This window comes from Aquarana catesbeiana, linkage group LG03 (genome assembly GCF_042186555.1).
Source record: "Aquarana catesbeiana isolate 2022-GZ linkage group LG03, ASM4218655v1, whole genome shotgun sequence".
NCBI lineage: Eukaryota > Metazoa > Chordata > Amphibia > Anura > Ranidae > Aquarana > Aquarana catesbeiana.
The window spans coordinates 731,487,587-731,496,083 of NC_133326.1; the positions used below are offsets into that span (position 1 = coordinate 731,487,587).

At 45.7% G+C, this 8,497-nt stretch overlaps 1 pseudogene; it reads left to right on the plus strand.

The window, feature by feature from the left end:
* Positions 1-2,454: 2,454 nt before the first annotated feature.
* LOC141134391 (zona pellucida sperm-binding protein 3-like) lies at positions 2,455-7,771 on the plus strand (annotated as a pseudogene).
* Positions 7,772-8,497: the final 726 nt, after the last annotated feature.

Genomic DNA, 8,497 nt, shown 5'->3' on the forward strand with positions numbered 1-8,497 from the left:
TCACTAACTTACTAACTGACATATCTGTATGGATGTCACACCACTTCCTCACACTCAACGTGTCCAAAACCGAGCTTATAATATTTCCTCCCCCACGTGCCTCTTCCCCTGACTTCTCTGTCAAGAGCAATGGCACAACCATCCACCCGTCCCCACATGTCATGGTGCTAGGTGTTATCCTGGATTCTGAACTCTCCTTTCGGCCCCACATCCAATCCAAAGCTTGCCGCCTCAACCTCCAAAACAACTCTAAACTACGTCCCTTTCTAACCAATGAAACCACAAAGCTCCTTAATCACTCCCTGGTTAATTCTCGCCTCGACTACTGAAACTCCCTCCTCATTGGATTACCTTTAAATAGACTATCCCCCCTTCAGTCCATCATGAATGCTGCTGCCAGACTCATCCACCTTACAAACCGCTCAGTGTCTGCTACCCCTCTCTGCCAATCCCTCCATTGGTTGCCACTCGCCCAACTAATTAAATTCAAAATACTAACAATAAGTTACAAAGCCATCCACAACTCTGCCCCCAGCTACATCACTATCCTAGTCTCAAAATACCAACCTAATCGCCATCTCCGTTACTTCCAAGACCTCCTGCTCTCTAGCTCCCTCATCACCTCCTCCCATATCCGCCTCCAGGACTTCTCCCGAGCCTCGCCCATCCTCTGGAATTCCCTACCCCAATCTGTCAGACTGTCTCCAAATTTATCCTCTTTTAGGCAATCCCTGAAAACTTTCCTCTTCAGACAAGCCTATCTTGCCTCCATCTAACAACTCCACTATTTTCTCCATTAGCTCATCCCCACAGCTATTACCCTTTTGTATAACTTGACCCTCCCTCCTAGATTGTAAACTCTAACAAACAGGGCCCTCTGATTCCTCCTGTATTGAATTGTATTGTACTTGTACTGTCTTCCCTAATGTTGTAAAGCGCTGTGTAAACTGTTGGTGCTATATAAATCCTGTATAATAATAATATTAATATTGTATATATTGTATTGTCTTATGCTGTCGTGGACTGTTTGCTGGGATAGTTTGGGGTGTGGTTGTATTCCATTGTTCAGTTATGTCTGTCTGCCTTAGGAGAAATGTATTATGGGATGGATGTTTTGTATTTGTGTTCCTGTAATGTGGAGAGGGGAGGGGGGAATTCCTCCAACTGTCCCTGCTGATTGGACATTTTACTCTGCCCTGAATCAAAGGGGGGGTAGTTGTTCCTAGAGTGTATACCTGTGTTTGAATAAACAGTTTAATAAATAAACAACTCCCTCCCCCTTTGATTCAGGGTGGTGGGGTAAACTGTCCAATCAGCAGGGAGAGTTGTTGGAGAAATTCGCCCTTCTCCACCCTGCCCCCAGTCCACATGCCAGGAATACAAAACATCCATCCCATAATACATTTCTCCTAAGACTGACACAACAGAACAATGGAATACAACCACACTCCAAACGATCCCAGCAAACAGTCCACAACAGCACGAGAACACAATATATACATATATACAATATTGCAGTGTGGCTGTACAGAGTCTGACTAGCACAGATCATAGTGGGGTTCTCGGTCACCCTGTGCCCCTAATGGATACAGGGTGATTTACATATAGGGGGGGCCAGGGGGAGCTGTACATGGAGTTTCCAGAGCTCTCCAAGGTAAGCTGGGTTCCACAAGCCCCCCACCCAAAGTGACTCCCGTCACAATGGTATATTTTTACCAATATGTCATCCTTTGTATATGGTTATGTTTTGAAAACATTACCATGCCTTTCTAGACCACAGAATTGCTTCTCATACAATAAAGGTTTTATCATATTTACTCCATACACATGTTTTGCAGCAATAAGCCTCATTTAAAGTCCAATTCTTTTCCTTTGTTTCTACTTTTAACATCTATAGACACAACCTAACCCTTCTACTCCAATAATGACCAATTGAATCTTACTAAGAGCGATCATGGGAGGCTCTGCATTGACAATGGTGGATAACTTTACGTTTCTTAACTTTAATGAGTCTCATGATCAAGATGGTGGGGCTCCCTTTATTGTCCCTGAAAGCTTTACAATATCCTTTTTTAGCAATGTTGGGGTGATCATGAAGATGTATTAGCCTAAAGAGAATCTGGGGACAAATATATAGTAGCTGGTCACTTAAAGTGGTTGTAACCCCTTTACAACCACTTTATACCACAGGCAAGCCTATAATTAGACTTACCTGTAGCTACACTGGATATCTCTTCCTAAACATGCACGGTTAAGGAGATATCCCTGTATTTGCATGTGCCGATCTCATCAGCACATGCGCACTGAAGCAATGGCACTTACGTGCCCTTGCTTTAGTTGTACTGTGCCATTACCGGCGGCTCCCGTGTGCATAAGTGGGAGTGACGTCATCGCGGCTCCGGCCAATCACAGCGCTGGAGCTGCGATACCCGGAAGTAACCCCCCCTTGGGGAGATGTCGGCCGCCGGTGTGGTGAACGAGGACTGCTACAGGGGCTTCGATCTCAGGTAGGTAGTTCATAATGGGAATATTTTTAAAAGGGTTTACAACCACTTTAAAGGTTCAGGCTTCAGGGATTATGACCTGGCTCCATCTTGTTAATGTCCTTCAACAGGAATGGAATCAACCAGGCAGCCATCCTTTAGTAATTTGCTGGCTAGTGCAATTGTAACCAGGATTTGCCCCTGTGTTCCACAAGTCAGTGAAAAGGAAATGAGTAATATAAATTTGACATTAAAGGACTTCTGTTGATTCATTCCTGACCTTGATCCTGTTCTCTGTAGGCACGGTAATGTGAGCAGCCAGGCCATTAGGCCAAAGTGGGTTTCGTTCAGCACCACTGTCTTTAGAAGAAAGGTTGTCCTTTTCTTTGGCCCTGATGACTGGTGAGGAAGATGGGTGATCAGGAGGGAGGGGGTATTGTTAGGCCTTTACTAATCCCCCCCCCCTTTTCTTTATGTATAGAGAGGACTGGCGTGGTCCCAGAAGTTCTCCCATCTATCAGTTGGGGCATCTTCTCTTCATACAGGCCTCTGTGGATTCTCACAATCAAATTGATATAATCCTGTATTTGGACCGCTGTGTGGCCACCATATCTCCTGATGCCACTTCTTCTCCAAATTATGACATCATTACAGACAATGCGTATGTTCTTCGTGGGGGCGGGGGGGGGGGGTTGCAATTTGACACAAATTGTAAGTGACCATCTTCTGCAGGTGTCTGGTGGATGGAACACAGGTTGACTCCTCCTCAGCCTTCATCACTCCAAGGGTCCAGACAAACACTCTCCAGTTCACAGTGGATACCTTCCGGTTCCTAGGAAATTATGCATCTCTGGTGAGGACTGTTTAAATTGGTTGCACAGATTGGTGCCTTCTAGGAATGTTTTACCTACTAAAACCTTATATTCCAGATCTACTTGACCTGTTACCTGAGAGCTGCTGCTGCCACCCGGGTCCCAGATCCCATTAACAAGGCCTGTTCCTATAGTAAAGCCACAAACAGGTGAGACTATTAAAATGGCTGTTGGGTGTCTGTAGGTTGCTGCTCTTCTCATAGCATTTGTCTGTCTGTAATCACTTCTGCATGGATCTAGTAACCAGTGACTGGGACAAACTTTATGGCTATAAAAATATGGTGGGTTCCTAAAAAAATGGTGTAAATATGTATTGGTACACAGGTATCCTCTGTAGGGCTCTTCCGATACTATGCACATTGGTAACATAGCTGGCCAGGTAAGTAGCCTCATGGGCCTGAAAGTTGGTCTACAAGATCTCATGTGCCAGCACGATACTCTGAATCCTTTGTGATTAGCTGTAAATTCCCTCCAACTGGTCACTAAGTAGAACTATATGCAAAACTTTTTCATTTTTGGATAAACCAAGGGAGGGTTATAACCCTGTCAGACTCCCTCCCACCCAACCCCCCCCCCCACCCCAATCTGCCCCATTGCATATTTCCCTTCACTTCCTGTCCCATAGCCAAACAGGAAGTGAGAGAGTCCCTGCAAATTAAGCAATTCCTTGGGGACCACCAGGTCAGGTATTTCCCCATTGGAAGGCTTCTACTTTATTACTTTTTTGGGGGACTGCCCAAAAATTTGGCTTTTCTTTCAATTGTAATGATAAACTGGACAAATAGAGGGTGAATCTTCTAAGGGGACACAGCAATAAACTGTTCTAATCCATCTCCAGTGCATCTAGAGGGATGAGCCCCAAGTCCTCTCAAGGTAAATATCAAACTAAACATACAATGTTGGCTTTTCACCAAGCTTCCAGTGCATCTTCTAAAGACAGGCTGTCATACTGACTTTAGCTTCTCTTCTCCAGCTGGTCTGCAATTGAGGGCCCCAGCAGTATCTGCCAGTGTTGTGGGACACCAGGCACCTGCAGTAACCCTACTGGTCTGACGGGAGGAAGGAGCCGGTTTCAAAGACCGAGAGCCTTTGGGAAGAGGGAAGCCTTAGACGGTGAGTCTTAACCATGCAGCTGTCACATACAATGGTGTGGCCACAGCTGCTCCTTTCAATGGGGGATGTCCTGAGAATGGGGGTGGTCCTGACTGGTTTGGGGGTATTTCACCTGGCCTGGATATTTGTGCGCCCCCCCCCCCCTATTCTGGACAATATACCAGAGTTCTGAGGGACACAAGTGGCAATGAAAGGGGGGATGAAGGATGGGTGTTGTATATGTTGTAATATGTTGGCCGATTTATGTATAATATTGTATTGGAGTGCCATGTTGACCAGAAATTCAGTTGAATTGTCCAAGTCAACTGAATTTTAACATAGCAAGGGGACAGCTGAAGACCCTTTGATGTGTTAATCTTATGCAAGTCTATTTGAACATTTCAAAGGGTGTTCAGGTGGTATCTGTTAATCTAATCTAATTACACATATCTAAGGGGACTTGTTGATGTTGATATGCGGGAGTGCAAATTGGGGCGGTTTATGACTACAGCTGTTCACGGCTGGAGGTTGTCTGTCTGAAAGACTAGAGTATATCAAAGTCCTAAATTGAAACGGCCAATCAAATTGCTCAGCCATTCAGTGTCTACTGAATATAACACGGCATTCAGTCTATAGTTTTAAGTTAGGCTTGTCTGTGTATGGCTGGGAACACACAGACCTAGGAACATTGGTCTCTGAATTATATCTACTCTGTCGGATTTTTTTGTCATCTGTGGACTTTGGACTTTGTTCTGTGTTGGAAGTCAATAAAGTGCATCTCTCTGGAAGAATTGGGTTGCTGCGGAAAAGTACTTACTAATTAATTATCTTACCCACGATACTACTCTACTACTACGATACCACACGTATTATTATATCACTACAATGGGGGGGGGGGGGGGGGGTGGTATGGCTAGAAACTGGACAGCCTTTATATTTCTGCTTCTATCCACTATAGAGCCTTTCCCTCACTTGTTTCAGAACTACAACAGGAATATCTCCTGTACAGCATTTTCATAGCAATGCAATTTTTAAGGGTTCAAACCATACTTTCCTCCATTCTGTCAAATTGGTTGACATGACAATGAGATTCACAAGGGTCTACAGTGGATACCACCTCTGCACACTTGAGTAGGAGCTGAATCCCCCCCCCCCCCAACCTGAAAGCCCTTTAGTTGCCTTGTATAGATGTGCCTCCTGACCTTCCAATGATTTTCCTGCAGAACATAACATGGAAGAGGAACAGTCAGTGACCACCTTGGGCCATCTGCTTGTGATTGGGCCAAACAAGGTGACCTTACACTTGCAGCTGCAGTGATGAAGGAAGAAGCCGCCCCAGCAGAGCTCTGGGTGTTGGTGGCTGTCGGGTGTCTCAGTCTTCTTGCAGTCACTGTGTGTACGGTGCTCATTGTGCTCATAAAGGGATGGACAGCGAAGAAAAGCAAAAACCGTACGATGGTGTGCCACCTGCTGTCAAAATTTAAAACCAAAATATTAATTGTGTGTGTGTGTGTGTGTGTGTGTGCATATAAATATAATTTGTGCAATTGCTGCTTCACATAATGGAAAAAACTTGCTTCTGGGACCAAAGCATTGAGTGTGCAGTCCTGAGGGGACAGTCTAGATTTTGGTGCACTATCTTGCCTTGTGTGTTCATTTTCAGCTTGTACACAGTGGGGGATGGGAAGAGAAGGGGGGGGGGGTGGCTATGATAGGGAATAAAGCTGTTATATGGGGGGATAAGAACATCAACAAAGGGGCAGGCCCGGATTTACTCCCTTTGCCGCCCCAAGGCAGGGTCCTTCAATGCCGCCCCCCCCCCCCCCACACACACACACACACACACACACACACACACACACACACACACACACCACGTCCTTTATCGATGACTTCTACAATAGATCAATTAAAAACATATCTCCACACATGAGAACACTGAAAATAACTGGCTTTAATTGTACAGACTAAAAATACTTCAGGGTAAGCGCGCGAGGGGTAAGGATTTTTCGCAGGCAAATTTTCAAGGCAATGGCTGGTGTTAGTGCTTCAATCATCCCCGGCACCATGGTTGTTATGGTGTCAGGATGATTGAAACACATTATTTCTATCATTACATTGTAATATAAACTGAAATAGTTCAACTCACCATAATGCAGAATCATTGGGAGCCCTGAGCGTGTCACTTGCCACCATCGCTTGTCACTTGCCACGCTGCCTGCCACCAGATGGGGATGTCACTTGCCACGCTGCCTGCCACCAGATGGGGATGTCACTTGCCACGCTGCCTGCCACCAGATGGGGATGTCACTTGCCACCAGATTGGGATGTCCCTTGCCATGCTGCCTGCCACCAGATGGGGATGTCACTTGCCACGCTGCCTGCCACCAGATGGGGATGTCAGGAGGAGGGCGGAACAGTGGTGCGGGCAATGAGAGATGTCATCTTTCTCCCCCGCCGCCGCTGACATTACTAACTACTCTCAATTTTTTCAAAAATGGCGCCGGGCGGCGCAATCACGCTACTGCGCATGCGCCACCCGGCCGAGCGCTTACGAGCTCTCCCGAGCCCGGCCGGCTTCGGAACGGCGCATGCGCGGTTGCGTGGTCGGCTCGCGGCTATCTTTTCTATGGGCACCGGTGCCCATAATAGACATTAATGGGCAGCACGAAAGGGGGGGCGGCCGCAAAGTCGCTGCAGGAGCGGCGCCGCCCCTACACCACTGCCGCCCCGAGGCCTGGCCTCGGTGGCCTTGTGGCTAATCCGGCCCTGGGTGTGTATCAAGGGAACAGTGATCTGGCTAAAATGATGAGAGGAAGAGTCCATGTATACCGTGCTGGACTTGCCATCTGTCTCTGGGATTGTAATAAAAAATACGGTACAATAATACGCTCTGGAAAATAAACACGGTTGCCTGGAGATTACAAAGACATTCTACAGCCTTTCCCCATTCTACACTCCAACAATGATCAGGAGATCGCTGACACAGACCGGGGCTGCAGATTATATAGACTGACTATCCCCACACATTGTACAAGACCATTCCAAGGACAGGAAACCACAAATTATATGAATAACACATTTCTGCAAAGTCCTTCCAACATATAAACTTGATATTACATAAAAAAAGATTGAAGTAATATAAAAATCATAGTCAAAGGGAAGTAGTTAATTAGAGCTCATTATGGTAAACAAAGGGTTTAAATAGGAACAAATGTTAAAAGAGAGAATTATGTTTATTTTTATTTTTTATATATATTTATTTTTTTATTTGTACTTACCTAGGTGGATGCAGCATCCATCCTCACCACTTCTACTGACTGAGAACTGAGTGATCAAACAACTCTGATCGCTCATTTCTCAGCCTGCACTGAGCAGACAACCAGTGACTGTCGGTCATCCGCTCTCTTCTTTGCCTCTCCGGCACTAATTGGAGCCCCGGGCTGCGGAAGGGGTGGGAGTGGCTGGCTTAGGCTCTCAGCGCCTCGCTCACAGGAAGAGCTAGCTGCCGGTCCTGGCATCTGGGTGGATTCTGACTTTAAAGTCGGGATCTTTCCACAGCCTGGACCGGCTGAGTGACCCAGTGGGCTTTAGCCAGAAAACCTTTCCCCGTACTTCTACTTTAATAAAAAAAAAATGTACACTTTATTTTTGCTGTAGCTAATCTCTCAATCTTTCTATCTGATCAATGTTTATAAACAATGTTACCTTGTATCTCTCTATCTCCTGTCTGATCAATGCTTTAAACAGTGATATATTGGGGTTAATTTACTAAAATCAAAATGCAAAATCAGGCTCAATTTCACATAGAAACCAATCAGCTTCTAAGCTCAGCTTGTTCAATTAAGCTTTGGCAATAAAACCTGGAAGCTGATTGGTTTCTATGCAGAAGTGAGCCGGATTTTGCACTCTCCAGCTTTACTAAAGTAACCCCATTGCATCTCTCTTAAATTCTCGGTATCTGTTCTTATCCTGTGTGTATGGACTCTGCACAGTACCACTTCTCATGCGCCGTGTTCTGGGTGTAACTGATGTTTTCCAACAGGAAGT